The sequence below is a fragment of the Electrona antarctica genome (assembly GCF_951216825.1).
Source record: "Electrona antarctica genome assembly, chromosome: 2".
NCBI lineage: Eukaryota > Metazoa > Chordata > Actinopteri > Myctophiformes > Myctophidae > Electrona > Electrona antarctica.
In genome coordinates, this window is record NC_136807.1 from 57,246,591 (window position 1) to 57,266,063 (window position 19,473).

The following is a 19,473-nucleotide window of genomic DNA, read 5'->3' on the forward strand; positions in this document are numbered from 1 at the left end:
GTCCTTGACATGAACAAGTTTGAGCACCACACTGATATACTGTAGCAACATACCTTTTTTCAGTCCAACTGCTCAGGATCTTTTACACCCTCCCCCCTCCCTGCCGTGAAGAGACATTTTTGGTGTTGTTTATCCCAGAGCTGAAGCAGGTGCACTAGTGTCTCTCTCTCTCTCTCTCTCTCTCTCTCTGCGGCTCGGTTTGGATAATGGACTCTCCACACTTCAAATTATCATCGTAATCCATCTGTCGTACCTGCTCTGTTCTAATTATGTCTCTGTAGAATGGCTGGCTGCCAAGTCAGTCACGCACGCACACACACACACACACACACACACACACACACACACACACACACACACACACACACACACACACACACACACAGTCTGCACTGGGAAATGACAGACAGGCCACGGCTGAAGTGACCACTGAAATATTGGATTGCTGGACTACTGTGTGTCGCATGCTATTATGCTATTATCCTATTAACCCTCGTATGGCCACCCTAATTAACAGTGGATTGTGCCTTCTACCTGCACTATTCATATGTTTAATTCGTCATTTGAATGCCAATAGAAAGATCCGTGACATACACACTATATCTCATTCTAACACGGTAATCCTATAGTATTATACCCAGTCCTGATGGTGGCGGTAACTTCACCATTAGGCCTGTCGCGGTGCTAGAATTTCCCCACCGTTCGACCGTGCTTCTCAACACCGGTAACACCGAATCCAACCACTAGGTGTCCTACCTGCCTGGCATTGATCCAGAAACAAACTACATCACTTGCAGTTACACTTCTAGATCTAATTTCCAACGTCGAGGCTTTAGGCAGTATAGGCAGACACCGTCAAAAAATACAACTAGAAGATAAACAATCCAGCAGAATCTTTTCATAATTTTATTTTCCTCACCGAGACCAACAAAAACGCACGTGTTTCAGCTCACATAGCCTTCATCAAGACGCTAACAGGAAATCATTACAGGATGAATTGAGAGCGGACCGTTGCTACAGGTTATTGTGAGTAAATAAAGCACTAAAACATTGTGGAAGTATAAGCTCACCGCACCGTAAGTCCAATGCAGCCAAGACCTGTCACCAAACTAAAGCCAAAGTGAAATCTGACACCGTGCTGGTGTGTGCTCAGCTCCGCTCTGGCTGTTGCCTGCCTGTAGCCCCGTTGAAGAGAAGCACTCACTCAAAGGGGCATTCCACTCATTTTCAACATTTTACCATGTCATTAACATACCTTAGAGCTTTTGTGTGGAAATAATAAAAAAGTCCCCCCATTATGTGTTTCCTAGTATGAAAAGTATGAAAATAATCATTAACATGGTGAAACACATCTTGATGACATCATCAAGATGTGTTTCACCATGTTAATGATTTCTTTCAGACCTCCAGTTCTAGGAAACATAGAATGGGGGGACTTTTTATTATTTCCACACAACAGCTCTAAGGTATATTAATGACATAGTAAAATGTTGAAAATGAGTTTAAGTGAGTGCTGCTCTTCAATGGGGCTACAGAACAGAACAGAATTCTGTTCTCTTCATAATAATAATAATTGTACCACCTGTTATCTGACTAAAGTATTGATAATCTGCTTATAAGCACATGGGTGCCACACGGAAATTAACTGGAGTGGTTTTATAGGGTACACGACGAGAACATAAATAGTCTAGTATTAAAAATAATAATAAAACGGTGCTATCGGTGTGCAAGTAATGTACTCGGTGGCGTGCCTGCCCACCGGTGACACCGGACACCGTGACATGTCTGTTCACCATTATGCCGATTTTGACCAAATAGAGCGAATCTGGCGATGTCATTTCCTGTCCACGTGATCACAACGTCCGCTAGTTTTCTCCACTGTGTTACACAGTCAGATGTCCGGGATGCTAAGCTATCATCGTTTATTTTAATAACTAAGTCAAATTAAGCTCTAATCAAGCCCCAAATATCGCATATTATGCAGTGATGCACATAAAGACGTGTGCGTGCGAGAGCGTGCACGCGAGGATTTCGTCCGGTTTTAGGTAGATTACATCGGCCGTTAGCCAAACAAGCTAAATGTTGCTACATTTTGCTATATTAAGCCCCCGATTATAGGGAATAAAACATTTACGTAATTTACGTCAACGGTTATGATGGCTTTTTTGATTCATTACGTCAATTACGTCAATAGCCATAAGCCATGTTTTTTTTTCTCTCTCTCTTCAGACCAGCGGTGGTGGAAGTACTACTTTTTCCTGTGTACAAGTACAAGTCCAGAATTCTACATATACTTAAATTAGCAACAGTAAATGTATATCATCATGCAGAATGTCCCATTTCCAGCTTGTTGGGTCAGCTACATGTAGGGTTGCCACCTTTGAGATCTTGAAATAAGGGACACTCTTGCCTGCCACGGCCTTGCGGCGCAGGCGTGTGCGGCAAGGCCGGCAATAAGTTGAAGCAATAAGTTGAAGCAATAAGTTGAAGCAATAAGTTGAAGCAATAGGTTGAAGTTTCCCTTCAACTTATTGTTAATGCTATCCACAACTTTTGAAGTAGAATTTTGTTTTCCAAATGAGCATAACAACATAAAGAGTTCCGATTGTGAATCCGAGGTTCTTTAAATGGGCACAATATTTAATTATATTGATTTATATTTATATTAGACTTTAAAACTCAACATTATTAAACAATCAACTATAATAGTCTACTGAAATAGCAGGCTAACCTATCCCCACATCAGCAGCCAAGATGGGGCAGGTATTAGAAATACTACTGACATGACATCTTGTAAAAACACGGATAAATAAGATGATAAATAATATAAGGTCCCATACCGAATCGATCTCAGGAGATGTTTGTCAAATGTCAAATGGATTTCGCCCTTACTGGATGTTTGGGTCATGAAGAACTGAAAATGAACTGAACATGAAGAACACGAAAAGATGAAATTTGGAGTCAAATCTTTCCGGTGATAAAATGGCCACCAACGTAATCAAAAAAGTCAACCAAAGAACAAGATTCTTGTACAGGATCTCCTCACTGGTCAACAAAAACACCTTGAAGACCCAGGAGCCCTCGTACAAGGTTTCTTCGACCTCCTGGACGGTACCATAGCACCTCAAAGGCCCTTAAAACAAGGCTCCAGACTTCCCAAAACAAACTGGTCAGGCTACTACTTGGCCTCACTCCCCGAACCCACCTCACCCCTGCCCACTTTGACAGGCTGGAATGGCTTAGGGTTGACGACAGAGTACAGCATTTTGCAATGGGTCTGGTCCACAAGATTCGCTACACCACCAAGATAATGCATGTACCTGTCTAAATACTTCCTTAATGTCAACAAAGTCCACACCCACAACACCAGAGGGAGTGCAACAAACCATGTGCAACCCAGATTCGGCACAAACAAGGGTCTAAATTCATTCCGCTCCTATGCCACCAAAATGTGGAACGCCCTACCAACAGTCATTAAGACATGCAAATCCAGCTTGACTCCTTCAAAACTGCTCTCAAAGAGCACCTACGGATGGCTGCAATTCGAAACTCTTAATGTTTTTGATGAATTGAAAATGGTGGACCCTATTGTAAACAAGTGTAATGCTTTATGGTGTCGTCCACTCACAGTTAACAGTTTTTTGTATTGAGTTGTACTTGAAATGTACTGTAATTCTGCAAACTGTTAATAAATCAATCAATCAATCAAACTGACACTACTGTAATGTTTGGTTCTTCTGTGATCTTATACAGTATATAAGTAATGTTAGTCCCCATGCGGCACAGAAAACATACACCAATATAGTTTAGGCCAGTGGTTCCCAAACTCTTTCATGTCAAGGACCCCCAAATTGACACTAATTAGCCCGCAGACCCCCATTAGAAAATATATGCCAGTGACCCCCTTAGAGAAGATTTTTACGCAGTGATTCTCAACCCATTTAATTTCAAGTACCAGTTTGACATGCATTAGTATATGGACCCCCATTTAATGGCATTTCTATCTCTGGGACCCCCAATTCATATTGTAAAATCAATGTTAATTTAACTCTGAGGGTCCATTTGGTTCCATTTGTACACTCTCAGAGTTACAGACCCATAAGGGTCCATTTGGTTCCAAACTATCATTTAGCTGGGGACCCCCTGGAACGCCCTCAAGGACCCCTGGGGGTCCCCGGACCCCACTTTGGGAACCACTGGTTTAGGCTACTTTAGGTACTGTGTGCCTCCCGCTAGAACAATTGTGCTGACTTTAATATTTCCTGTGTTTTGTTTTGTTTTGTTCATTATTGTTAAATTCAGTGTTGACGTGTAGGGGATATTTAGGAAAATAAGGAACAAACTGCGTTCCTTATTGGTTCAATAAGGGACGCATAATTTAATTCTCGAATAAGGGATGATTCTGTATTTTAAGGGACGGGTGGCAACCCTAGCTACATGTAGCTTAACTTGCCCAACACTGGTTTTAATTATTCAATTTAGTTATTTAATTATTTATTTGATGGGGTTTTTTTTGTCTTTTTTTGTCAATAGGTCTATTAAAGTTAATTAATAGGCATATTAGCTATATGATTCATTGTTATCTGCAGTGTTGGGCAAGTTACGCTACATGTAACTGACTGCTGACCAAACACTGCCCATTTCACAGGTTGTCTCCTATTGACCGACGTCTCGTCATCAAATTATTGCTTCAGGAATGTGACAAACAAAAAAATAAACTGAATTCAAGGCTTCCTGGGGTTGTGCAACTGATAGAACATCTCCCATGGGTTCATTTCAGGGGCTCCGAAGCAAAGCAAAACGGATATATCGTCACAATCATTTTGACCACTTTAACCACAGGGTACGTGAGAGAAAATGGAAACTGAACACAGTTTAAAGTAAATGTGCTCTGCTCAATTCTTTCACCCCTTTTCTGATTTGTTTCTTATTTGTTATATTCTTCAATATATTCTTCTAAAGGTGGGTTATCGTTAACCTGACTCTGTCCAGATGGTGGCAGTAGTGAGTTCCTCCTCCTGCTTCCATCTGGTCTCTCTCGGGCAGAGACGATTTACTCCGAACCAGTGCTGATCGGAGTGATATGCGGCCGCTAGAGGCGGGATCAACGCGAGACTGATGACATATTGAAGCTGTGCCACAGCGCATAGACATATATAAAGGCTAGATGGCTCAAGGCGGAGTCTCTGACGTAGTTCACCCGGCGGCCATCTTGCTTCGGGACTACAGTACAGTAGCCTATGTTCAATGGCAGCTCATCATAACTCGCTCAAATCTTGACGGATTTACAAACGGGTCGGTTTATTACAAACGTGGCTAAGATTCAGGACGCTTATCTGCTTAATTTTGTTTTTTAAATGAACGCCGGTATAAAAGCATATAAGTATGCGGACGTCTCTGACGTTTATAACAAATAAAACCAAACCGGTTGAAAATTGAGCAAGTTATGGTTATTTAAAAGTACATGCCCCATAGACACAATGTTATGCTGCCCCGAGGTAATATGGCTGCTTAGTACATACAGTATACTGGTGGTGAGAGTAGATATGCAACGTGGCCCCCTGGAGAGTGAGTGTGTTCGTGTGTGTGCGTGTGTGTGTGTGTGTGTGTGTGTGTGTGTGTGTGTGTGTGTGTGTGTGTGTGTGTGTGTGTGTGTGTGTGTGTGTGTGTGTGTGTGTGTGCGTGCGTGCGTGCGTGCGTGCGTGCGTGCGTGCGTGCGTGCGTGCGTGCGTGCGTGCGTGCGTGCGTGCGCATGTGTCACATAAAAGGGTGGGAAAGTGTAATTTAGAGGTTTCAACGGAGGCTGTCTCTGATCTCCCCATAGGGGTGTGTGTGTGTGTGTGTGTGCGTGCGTGCGTGCGTGCGTGCGTGCGTGCGTGCGTGCGTGCGTGCGTGCGTGCGTGATCTCTCCATAGGTGCACATTCTACATATTCTGACAGCTAAGCTTGACTGACTGAAGAAAAGCTACTGCAGTGTTCTGTTGGGTATAGGTCGGGGTTCTGCATAACTAACATGCCTGCAGCGCAGAAGGATCTGAGGCCTAGTGAAGGATCCGCAGGCACCATGGGGGGGTCTGTGTGAAGTACAGGCTGGATGCACAGCTTTAAACTTTGTGTCTCCACGTTTTCTGCGTCAATTAATATCCCACTCCTGCATGGCTGCACGCATACATGTGTTGTGAGCATAACGTGTAGATTGGCAATTTGTTTTGATGTTCCTTCAAGTTAACGTGGAAGTGGTTATGGCCTGTCTGTGGATATTATGAATATTTAACCATTGAAAAGCATTATACCGAGATTGTGACTAAATAATGACTGCGTTAGATGCTGTAACGAAGGCTTTCACCTAGAGACTCATATATGGGGACTGACATCAGACCTGTTTTGTTTTTGGCAGCGAGATTCTATTTTAGTTTAGTCATATTTTAGTCACCCGGAATGTTTTAGTGTTAGTTTAGTTTTAGTCGACTAAATGTCATAAGATTTTAGTCGACAACATCTGCAGTTAATTTAGTCGACTAAAATGTATTTTGGCGGGCCTTGATGCCGTCGTAATGGCTCATTTTACACTTGTTGAAAATAGCCAACAAGCTCACAACGTATCGCGCTATTTTCAGCATGCAACCAAGTGTAAAATAACTTATACTGGATCTCTTGTCCACTAGTCTCTCTAACATTTTAGACTAGTTTCTATCTGTTGACAAAATTGTCGATACATTTAGCTTAGTTTTAGTCATACTAGCTTCGTTTTATTTGCCATACATGTAAACATGTTAGGAATTTATTTCGGTATAACAGTTACATATTGCAGTTACCACAGCTGCCATGGACGGCGCTGATATATTATTGATTTCAGCTGTTACAATTCCAAACATGCAAACATGACCCACTTGAATTACTTCAGTCTATATATGTAGCTTAATTACTAGTATCTTTTTTCTAATGTATTTTCATTTAGTTCATAAAGTAAACATGACTATAACTAAGGGACTGATCGTTAACAGTCGTTGTTTTTCTGAATTTTGTATTTAAAAAATGTTTTGATTATTTTATTTTTGAGTGGTGCAACCACTCCCTTACGGACTTATGTGTGTGGGTGGCTGGGTGGGTGCCTGCCTGGCTGGCTGGGTATGAGCACGAAGACAGCATGGTTGTTTTTCACCACCTGTGCGCAACACACACACAAACACACACGCACATATTAACTGTATATATGATGATTTCGGGTGTGCCAGTACAGCACAGTGACAGTACAGTACAGTACAGTAGAGGGTACAGTAGAGGGACCGGCACACGGTCATTTCTCAACCGTTTTGGACACGGGGCGGCAGCCGCGGCACGCCGTAACCGGGCCGGCACCCTGAGTGCATTCCTGTGGGTCACTGTTGGTGACTTAAGTTGCTTGTGAACGAAGCTCCTCCACATAGAAAGTAGCACAACATCACAGGAACACCTTAGCCTTTATGTTGATGGACATGGAAGAGAAGAGGCTCTACCGTCTTTGGACAACGCATCGTCGACATGGTGGCGGAGCAAAGCGCATTCGAGACAGATTCTCATTCAGAATACGGTAGGGCTGGCCTAAAAGCATGGCTGTCATGTGCATCTTTGCGCACTCGCATTGCAATGTTGGATTGTTGGTGCGTCACAGTAGCCTACTTGTGTTTTGGCCGCGGTGCCATGTACTTTTGTCTGCGTACAGTTGGAGGCCATCGATATTGTCCTTTTCTTTTTGCTGAGGTTTGCGTGATCTGCGCAAAAGGACAGTTAACCCATTTTGGGCAGGAACCCCTTTTGGTGTTTTAAACATTGTTATAATTTAGCTATTGAAAAATAGCAGATCTACAAGCTCATAGCGCGCCACCGAGTGGCGTGCTACGAGCTTGTAGGTCTGCTTTTTTTGAAAAATCGTGAAAATATTTATTTCAGAAAACTGGAGGATTTAGAAGGATTTTTTTTAAATTTTGAGGTCAGGCCTAAATGGGTCAAAGGATAAGGGACAATATCGGTGGCACCCAACTGTATGTGGTTGTAACTGTATGTTTGGCCAAATTTGATGATGCATAAAGCATAATGCTCATGGTGCCTGGCTGGCTAAATGAACTGAGCAGGCAGTTGTTGAACGTTGGTGTTGCGCAAATTGTGCTTTTCTCTGTGGAGTATGAAGCTGTAGTATTAACAATGGTATGTGTGACATATTTATTTAGCATACCGGTATTCATTCATCATCATCCTGGACTTGGTTGGGGACCATAGAGTATTATAAAGGATATAGACCGAACTGGAGCACTAGCCCCGCCCCCAAGCTATTCATTTCGATGAAGTTGCTCAGTGGCGTTTTGAAGCACCCGGAAGACTGCCGGAAGTACCTCCTCCGGACCTCAAATTTGAGGGGTGACGTAGGGAGTGATGGTCCTACGTGTTAAAGCCCAGCTGCACGGGGTTTCCTCATCATGAATCCACGGGTCCGCCTGCAGTCCTTCCTCTTACCACTAGGGCCCAGTGCTTCAGAATTTGGTCAGAATTTTATTGAAAGGATAGCCCCTTGAGATGTGGCATCTCATTTTAGAGGGGCTCAACGTTGGAGCGCCTCACTGGCCCCTTGTTGGGGACGCACAGAGGCGAGGGGTGCCCACTGCCCTGGCAGCACAGTCTACATCTGCGGCTATAATGGCTTTACGCCCTTGCCCACTTCGACAGGCTGGAATGGCTTAGGGTCGACGACAGAGTACAGCATCTTGCAATGGGTCTGGTCCACAAGATTCGATACACCACCAAGATACCCATGTACCTGTCTAGATACTTCCTTAATGTTAACGAAGTCCACACCCACAACACCAGAGGGAGTGCAACGAACCATGTACAACCCAGATTCGGCACAAACAAGGGACTAAATTATTTTCGCTCCTATGCCACCAAAATGTGGAACGCCCTACCAACAGTCATTAAGACATGCAAATCCCTTGACTCCTTCAAAACCGCTCTCAAAGGGCACCTACGGACGGCTGCCATTCGAAACTGGCCCCTGTAAAATCGGAATCCCTCAAACACGGACGCAAGGACAACACAAGAGACGGTCGCGGCCACACAGCCAACTCAAGGTATGGCCACTGAGCCGACTTGGGGACCCAATGCAAGGACAACACAAGAGACGGTCACGGCCACACAGCCAACTCAAGGTACGGCCACTGAGCCGACTTGGGGACCCAACACAAGGACAACACAAGAGATGGTCACGGCCACACAGCCAACTCAAGGTACGGCCACGGAGCCGACTTGGGGACCCAACGCAGCTCCTCCAAGGAAAACAAACAAATGAACGGAGCTGAACGTGAATCCCCCCCACCGCCCACCCCTTTTTTTCCCTCAATGTATATGTTTCTTTTCCCTTTTTACCTCCTTTATGATGAATTCCTGTTCTGTCCTTTGTCTATATAGAAGTGTCTATTTGTACGTCTCTAAATGTTTTTGATGAATTGAACATTGTGGACCCTATTGGAAACAAGTGTAATGCTTAATTGGGTCGTCCACTCACAGTTAACAGCCTTTGTATTGAGTTTGTGCTTGAAATGTACTGTAATTCTGCAAACTGTTAATACATTTTTCAATCAATCAATCAATCAAACGCACGAGGCTCACCTAAAAAATAGCCAATCTAAGCTCACAAATGTGCGTCGCGTCATCAGCGTGTTGTTGTGAGCTTGTAGGTCTGCATCTGCTATTTTCGGAGCTGCCAGATTCATATTTAAATCTTTAGTTGGAAGAATGCAATGGCATATCATCAGTGTTGAGTGTTGACCATAATGGAATGACGGATGGAACCAAATGAACCCCCGACGGCCGGCGCTATTCGCCTAATAAACGATCAGCGTTCACTTTAACACCTTGAGGGCTCGGGCCTATTTAATCCATTAATAAAATGTGCCCATCGTTTATAACGCCCGGACCACTTTTACAGACGGACCGGATGTGACTGTAGCAGCTAACAATAGCCACACCACTCTAGAGTCGATCGACAACAACGGGAGGTAAGAATAAATCTATCGCGACTAGCGTCTGGACAGCGGAGGGCCGTCAAACACAGGATATTTTTTCATAATTAGACGGGATGATTTAGATCACGAGTTATGAATGTCTTAAGATTTTCGTTGTCGTCAGCTAAACAGGCAGGGAACATTTTCCATGACGTGTCACTGTTGTGCAACACCGAGGATTGCGCAACAAGCGCCTCTAGGCTGTAGAGCGATGCGATCAGTTTTCATAGCACTAATTGGACAGAGATTAATCAATCTCCGTCTCGGGCAAATGACTGAACTTCACGGTGATCTCCATCTTGCGCCTCCAAGGTGTTCATTTATGCTGCTATACTGTTGGTGTGAATATTAAAAAATATATGGTTTATGGTGGTTGGGGGGGGGGGTCATATGTATTCTTCCAGTCCCTGAGGGGGGGGGTCCCGAAAACATATTTGGAGGCTGAGGGGGGGTCAAGAAAAAAACAAAAAACGAAATCACATCTGCACCAGCCAGGGGGGGCTGGTGCAGATGTGATTTATGCACCAGGGGGGTGCATACATAACGACCAGTCCCTAAATGCATTTGAAATTAAGTAAATGTTACTTTTCAGGATTTCAATTCAAATAGCTGATCTACAAGCTCAAAACTCGTCGTTTTGAGCTTGTAGATCGGCAACAGTAACAGGCAATGTGGCCCTCTGGAGCAGCATTCCATTTCGGGTGTATGATCCGTTCGGGGGCGGATGGTAACTTTCGTCATGCTGTAGTCAATGATTTGTAGACATCTGGCAGGAAATCACAAGGCGGAATCAGTACTATATGAATGGGTACTTCTTATTCCGCCTTGTGGTTTTCCTGCCAAAAATAAATTCACAGTGAAGTGAAGGGAGGGGCGCTCTTATCATCATATATCATCATCATCATCATACATCACAGTCCATGCTCAGCCAATCAAATCATCACAGATGTGGTAACACAAAGGGACAGCGGTGGCCGAACGGTTTGCGGAGCGGTCTTGTTATCGGAAGGTCGCCAGTTCGTATCCCCGGACCGGCACGTTAAAATTACCACCGCTGAAGTGCCCTTGAGCAAGGCATTGAACCCCTACCATGAAATGTTCTATGAGCAGGGTCTGGCTGTAAACAAGTTCGTCGAGCTTAGTCCATTCACCCTGGGTAAACAAAGAACTTTGCTTACACACAAAGCTGGGCAGAACGTGTGCATTGCTTTCCCTGGTTAGCCAAACACAAACCGCTGGCTTCACGGATCCACGGAGCGTTACGTCACATTTTCGCCACTCATCTTGCATAAATATGCGATTGGCTAACCCGAGCCATCTGCTTAATCTGAACGGCCGAGGTTTGTGTAATGTCATTTGATCATCAGAGCGCAATGACGTCACGACATCGTCATTACAGTACTTTAAATGCATTTAGCTATGAAGGAAATATTATTTAGCAACTTTGAATTGAAATTCCTTGTAACAGTTTCTGTAAATTACTGGCATTCATTCACAGTGGTGCTGCTATTTATAATGCCGTGCTGGACCGGCAGTCGGGCATGAGGTGTATGCCTTTGGAAACGAGGTGTACGAGTATGAAGGGCACTTAGGCCTCGGCCACACTACTCTGGATCTTTTGCAAAACAGATATTTTCGTCCTCCGTTTTAGAAAAAATCCCTGCCCATACGACAGAGATATCTGATTCCACACCCAAACGCAGAAACGCATTGAACACAGGATAAAATCACTGCGTAGCAGGTTTCAATTGTAGGCTATATTATATTTGATTTTATATTTACACTTATGAGGTGCCAATCATATTTTTTAATGAAGGAATAAGTACCGCATTTTAAAAGCCACCTAAATTGTGAGTGGAAGTATATGTTTCTTTCATTGTCTGTCAGCATGTCACACTACTGTATGTGCGTAAATCTCCAGATCCCGACTCTCGACTTGTCTCTCCATATAATTTAAAAATGATAGACACTTTACCATTGCTCTGGCGACTTGGCAAGTCCTGCACAGAAATTAATAGCAGAGTCAGACAGAAGTGTCCACAACCTGCAGTTGTGAGCTTGTAGAGTGGCTATATTTTCGAGCTGTATAATAAATGGCACCGTGGCACGTTATAATGTAGGCTAATACAAGTTCACGTGCACATTGTCAGAATGTAGGCACAGTGACATGCAGTCAATGGTGCGCCCTTAATTACCTAAACATGAGAGAGATGTGCCATATAGCCTATGCGCACGCACGATGCGATTCCATTCACACCTCTCTCTCTCTCCTCGCATGACCATGACCATGAAATGGAGCGCAAAATACAGCACGATATAGTTTCACATGCGGCTATGCACACACCACGCATAGACTTGTTGGTGTACTGCAAAATGGCATTTGGCCTGGGTCCTTATTGGTAGGTTAATATCCACAGTTTATCTGTAGCGGTCCGCAATTAACTCGCACTCGGCACCAATACAAATTAAACTATTTGAATAAAGGTTGTACACATCAGTGAAATTAACCTTAAAATTGAGAGAATGTAGGCCTATTTTTTTTTTTTTACAGTCTATGGTGTAAGCCTAGCAAGCACCACAGATCATATAGGCTGCATGGCTATAAGGGCTTGTATTGGGCACTACCCTACCATCTCTCTCATATCATTTGATAAAGGCATATTAAAAACATGACTTGTGCACCCAATGAAAATATAAACTTCACGGAATATATACCACTTCGAATTATAACAATCGGTTGAAGATTATCTGAATATAGCAAGAGTCAAATCTCAACTTCTCTGCGCAACGGGCCATTGCGCTGAGGACTGGCAGTATTTTACCTATACTTGTGAGGACCTCTGCTTGTTGCAACAGGGGCACCGACGATCTGCAAGCTCACAACGCGCTGCATGTGGACGCAATACTTGGAGCTTGAGGAATGATGATAAACATTTCACAGAATATATACCACTTTGAATTAAAACAATCGGTTGTGCTTCCCACTCGGCACCAATATTTGACTCTTGCTATACTCAGCTATATTCAGATAATCTTCAATCTTCAATAATCTTCAATCTTCAATCACCAGTCTGCACTGGACTAGTAGCCTAGCCTAGGCTGATATATTTATTATTGGATGCAGTAGAGCTGCCTTTGCTCGATCGCTGCAGTTGATGCAATCATGCAACATATGATACGTTTTTGAGTGGTGTAAACCACTCCTACAACTGGCTTTTGTGTGCAGAAAAAAATGAGCACGGTTGCTATGTTCAAAATAATTTCTGACGTAATTAAATCACACCCGGGTGAACTGGATGACCGTAGCAACCATGCTCATTTTTTCTGCACAAAAAAAGCCAGTTGTGAAATCACATCCGGGTGTGATTTCATTACGTCAGATCAGAGCTGATCAGGCTATATAATACCTTACCTTATATAATACCTCACATCGGACAAAAACTCCAGCTGAATCAACTTCATGGTCACAAATCATCACATCAGAAGACGATCCTACCTAGCCAAAGATCTTACCAGAATCAGACCTGAAGGCCATTCATTCTTTGAGACCTTTGAAACCAAAGATCTTTAAAGACGGTGGGAAGCCCAATAGACGAGACACAAGACAAAGTCTTGTTCAACACCAAGAGAATATTAGATCACGGCTGATCATTACGCTGATCATTACGTCAGACCACAGCTGATCAGGCTATATAAGACCTTACACCACTCAGTTCACACGGGTGTGATTTTTAAGTTAACAGTGATATATAAACATGAACAATTGAATAGATATCTGTGTAGTTCCCATGCAGGCACAAGCTGCATTTCACACGCTAATGAGCGGTGACATCATCGTTTCTCAAAAGCTCCGTTTCGCATGACTACACAGCTCCACCGATCCGATATTTTCGAAAATCTTCACTTATTTATCCGTTTCAAAAAACCTCCGTTTGAGTGGCCGAAAACGCTGTTTGCGTGTGGCTGAAAGGCCCAAACGCACAGAGAAATGTGCGTTTTGCAAAAGATCCAGAGTGGTGTGGCCGAGGCCTTAGTCACGAACAGCAGGGTTGAGAGACAGACCAAGGTCCATGTCTTCAACACAGTGTCCTTGTGCTGGAGGACTTTTCCGCCAGAGACGACAGGAATAGAACTCCCCCTTGTGGTTCCCTACAGGTATTTCCACACAGCTGTGCTGATCGGAGATTCCATCTACACATGGGGAGGGACCGAACAGTCCCCATATGTGATTCAAAGGTTTGTTCGGCCTCGTTACTCCAACGTGCTTTATACATTTAACGTCGACATCCACAAATGGTTTAAGCCTGATATTTATGGCACCGTTCCAGAAGCGAGAAGCTCCGCATCAGCCTGTGTCCTGGGGAAGGTCATGTATCTCTATGGAGGATACACCAAAATGGATATACCCACTAATGACATTCACAAGTTGGACACCAGCACAATGGTCTGGTCGGAAATTAACACCACAGGCACACCACCAGCTGCTACATACTCTCATTCTGCCACCATCATCGGGACACAGATTTTTGTATTCGGTGGCCAGGAGGGCCAGAGGAACCCGAGGAACGAAAGGGTCTACCAAAACTACATGATAGTGTTTGACACAGAGACCAACTGTTGGCTGAGCACACCTTCTGACACACAGCTTCGTCCAGGAGGACGCTGGAGTCATTCAGTCTTTGTCTACAATGGAGAGCTGTGTATATTTGGTGGCCGCAGCTATAACCAGGGATTCAATGATCTGTGGAAATTCAATCCAGTGACCTTCTCCTGGAAGAAGATTAAGCCCAAAAGAAAAGGCCCACATAAGAAGGAATGTATGGGCTGTTGTTGCATTGGAGATCTAGTGTTCCTCTTTGGAGGATTGAACACAACTAATGACCTGCACATATTAGACTTTAGTCCTAGTCTTATGACGTTATGTAAGCTGGCAGTTATTCAGTATGGTGTGTTTAAGTCAGAACTCCCACACGACATCAGGTGGGAACTGGCAGTAATGACTACCAAACCTGCAGAAGTCTCTTGACGGGTGCTACACCAGAATGATTGCGTGCAGTACTTAACATTACCAAGAGTACACATGTTACCAACAAGACTCTGTATGAGGGAACGCCAAGGATGAGCCGGAAAATAGTAGCCAGGAGAATGAGACTAGCAGGACACTGCCAAAGACACCAAGCCAGCACATCGGTGCTGTGGGAACCAACACACAGGCATCGATGATGAGTACATCCCACACTAACATATAACATATAACACATATTATGTGGATGTACTCAAGAACAACGCAAGAGCGCAAATCACCAACAAGCTGGCCAGATGTATGGAGAACCGGGATGACTGGAAGCGCCGATGGAGGGCTCGTCTGAGGATGACCTAGATAGACATTTACAGCCCTATATAAATTTTTTGAGGGTTGCTAGCCCCTCCATTGCAGCTCTTGAAGATTACGTCAAGTTCATGGGATTTTTGAGGGGCGATTTCCCCTCTTATGTCCAGTTTTTGGTGTATGTAACCCGAAATTGAATGCAATTGACAATGAAGACCATTTTGAGTGAGAATTCTGTTTGGCCGGAATGAGGTGATGTACGATGATGAGAGCGCCCCTCACTTCACACGGGTGTGATTTTTAATGTTTGTGTGCCACTAAATATATTATATATATATATTTTATTGTCTCCACCAGGCCGAAGGCATGGGGAGAGAGTATGTTTTGCACTCCGTCCTTGTGTGTGTGTGTGTGTGTCCGTCCGTACGTGTGTGTGTGTGTGTGTGTGTGTGTGTGTGTGTGTGTCCGTCCGTCCGTCCGTCCGTCCGTCCGTCCGTCTGTGTACAGCTAATCTCCGGCACTGTTAACCCGGTCGATGCCAACCTTTTCACACACACTCCCTAGATGCCAATGATGAACCTCTGCCCCAAATTGTCCAGAACGGCCTGTTATAGCGCCACCAGGAGGCCGACTTTTGTAAAACACATTTTTTGATATTACTCCACCATATTTTGTCCAAAAATCCTGCAAATCGTTACACAGTATCTCTATAGTCATGTGCTCAAGACAGATCCGTCCGATATTTCATATTCCATCCTGATTGGCTAACATTGGCTTTCAAAGTTTACAGGATTAACCCATTTTGAACAAAAAGCCTCAAATCATGAACGCAGCGTGCAATTTATGTGAAATCTTTCACAGACTTTCCTACTAGGTTGAGGAATATATCCCACCATTTTCACATTAGCCTGTTACAGAGCCACCAACAGGTGGATTTTTGCAAAACATATTTTTAGTAAGAGAAACTGGGAACTAAATCGTTACCAAAAAATCACACCCGTGTGAACTGAGTGGTGTAAGGTTTTATATAGCATGATCAGCTGTGGTCTGACGTAACTTCTGACCACAGCCAGTTGGGATTTCACAACTGGCTTTTTTTGTGCAGAAAAAATGAGCATGGTTGCTACGGTCATCCAGTTCACCCGGGTGTGATTTAATTACGTCAGAAATTATTTTGAACATAGCAACCATGCTCATTTTTTCTGCACACAAAAGCCAGTTGTAGGAGTGGTTTACACCACTCAAAAATGTCTTCACCAATATGTTTCTAAAGGTGTCAAATAACATGTACTAAAAGATTCAAATTCAACTCCCGGGGGACATTTGAGTTATAATATATAAGGCAAAAAAGTCCAAATTTAATCATTCTTTAAGTAGCATGTGACATATGAAACTAGGGGTTTTTCTGAATCCATTCCAAGCATTAGTTTTGCATAAAAAACACTCCATGGGAGGAAAACAGCCATAGCCGTCATCACAAATGTGAAGTGGATATGGCCGAATTTAGGGACTTTGACTAGTTCAAAGTCAAAGTCATACGATTTGTCACACGTTACCGCAGTGAAATTTGTTCTCCGCATTTCACCCATCTCTTGGAGCGGTGAGCCGCAGCCATGCCGCGCTCGGGAATCATTTGATTAGTAGATTTGACCCCCCAATCCAACCCTTTGATGCTGAGTGCCAAGCAGGGAGGCATTGGGTCCCAGTTTTACAGTCTTTGGTATGACCCGGCCGGGGATCGAACCCCAACCTCCCAGTTTCAGGGCGGACACTCTAACCACAAGGCCACTATCTGGTAGCCTTTGCAATTTATAGGTTGCAATTTGTTTTGTTCAGAGTGCATTTAGAATGCAACATTGTTCTGTCACTTTAAATATGTTTTCTGCAGGTGCTGAACTGTGCAGATAAGAATACAAACAAAGATTGGAATAGATGAAGGAAGAGTGTCGATCCCGGTTGGAGCCATTAGAGGCAAAATGGTAGACGAATCCTAAAAACGGTTTGCCTCTGCCACTGGCAACACCTGCACCTCATTAGGGACGGGGTTAAATACCATTCATGTAACAATGCGGCAACCTAAGGCTTGATTGACAAAGTGGACAATGAAACATGTAAACAATATGGTAGCTCAAATGGCTCTTACACAGCTTTAAACTTCTACACGTACGCACAGGAGCAGGGCTGTACTGGGACAAAAATTCGGCCCGGGCATTTTCGCGTGAATTTGGCCCAGACCGGCCCACCACAACCAGCGCGCAGATAGCAGAAACTCTACCACCCACTCCGTCGAGGCACACACACAAACAAGCACCGCCGGGGGGGTCAGGGGGGGCGCTACCTGGTGGCCTGCCGCCTATTGGCCTGCCTGCCTGTCAAAAAAAAGAATCATGGCGGCCCCCTACGGTCGCGGCCCACCGGGAAAATGCCCGGTATGCCCTGTGGCCAGTCCAGCCCTGCACAGGAGACAAAACATAGCAATGCGTTGTGAGCTTAATGTGTAGATTGGCAATTTCTTTTGCTGGTTTTGATTTCCGTTTAAGTGAACGTTTTCCCGGGGGTGCATATGTTGGTCCTTAGTTTAGACAGTACTTAGTTTAGACTAGTCATTTGGTTAGACCAGTCATTAGTCCTACAACTACAACCTATGTCAAACCCTCACCCTAACCCTAACCTCCCACGGGGCAGCACACATAAACCTAACCTTAACCCATGTCTAACCAATGACTAGTCGACTCTAAACTAAGTATGCACCCCCGGTGCTGCGGGTAAAAAATCACTCGTGCTGCGGGTTAAAAATAACTGCGGGTTACACATCTCGTGGCTTCCTGGTCTCGCTGCTGTAAGAGACTAACCTAAATTATTGCACCTACATGTACATTAAAGGGGCATTTCACCGCTGGAAGAAACTACAGTCACTCAATGTTTGTAGTAGATAACAGTAGCACAATTTGAAATGTATACGCTATGGCCTGAAAAATACTGTAGTCTGTGTGTTTAGTGACTAGGGTTTGACTGGATTGTTGAATTCCTACAATGCCAATAATGCTTTAGTGCACTTCATTAAAATAAGCTCTGGTTGCAAAAGGGGTGAAGTGGCCCTTTAACTACTCCTACACACTTTCACTTAGAAACTCCGCTCAAACTTTCAGCTATGTTCAGCTTACTGCGGAATTGCATTAATATTTGAAATGTTTTGTAGTTTTAGAAATATTGTATTTCATACTTTCACCTGGAAACAACATATATACAATACAATATATATAACAATTGGCATACTGTGGACACACAGGCCTGAACTTCTTTGTTTTGTCGTATTTTAGATATTAAACATTTAAAACTTTGGACCCTCCCTATTCCTTCATGATTTTACAGATAAACTCAATTCACATTTTAAACAAGAAATGACTCAAGTGACAAGTCATTATAATTAAAAATGCCGGGACAACAATCCAAACTCTTCTGGCTCCAAAACTATAGAATGCACTTCCCATTGCAATCAGAACTGCAGACTCACTCCAAATCTTCCGCCATAGTCTGAAAACCCAGCTCTTCAGACTCCATCTTGGACCGTAGCACTTGCCCTAGCCTCTACAACCTTACAGTAGTGGAGCAGATTAAGTCAATATATCATAAGAATCGTTCACTTGATGGTACAAGCACCAAAATTGGCACACAAGTGCTTCGGAACCTACTCTCTCAGAAAAGTACGTTGTCCACTTGAAAAAAACAAAATGGACACCATTTTTCAAGATGGCCGCCATTCGAGGTCGTTTTAAACCGTGTTTGAGCTATATTGAGCTATACAATCCTATTTTGATGGCCTATACATCGAAATATATGTTTCTGAGTATGATAAATCCAATTCTGCATTTAGAACATCAAAACTATTTAATATTATGATGATACAATGGGAATTCAACGATATAATGGGGCATATTAAGTCCATATTCCATAATAATCCTTCACTTGGTGGTACAAGCACCACATTTGGCACAAATGATGTCCAGGATGTACTTTCTAAGAAAAGTACGTTATCCAGCTGAAAATCCAAGATGGCCACCAGTTTTCAAGATGGCCACCTCGTCAAATAAATACGTATAACTTTAATGA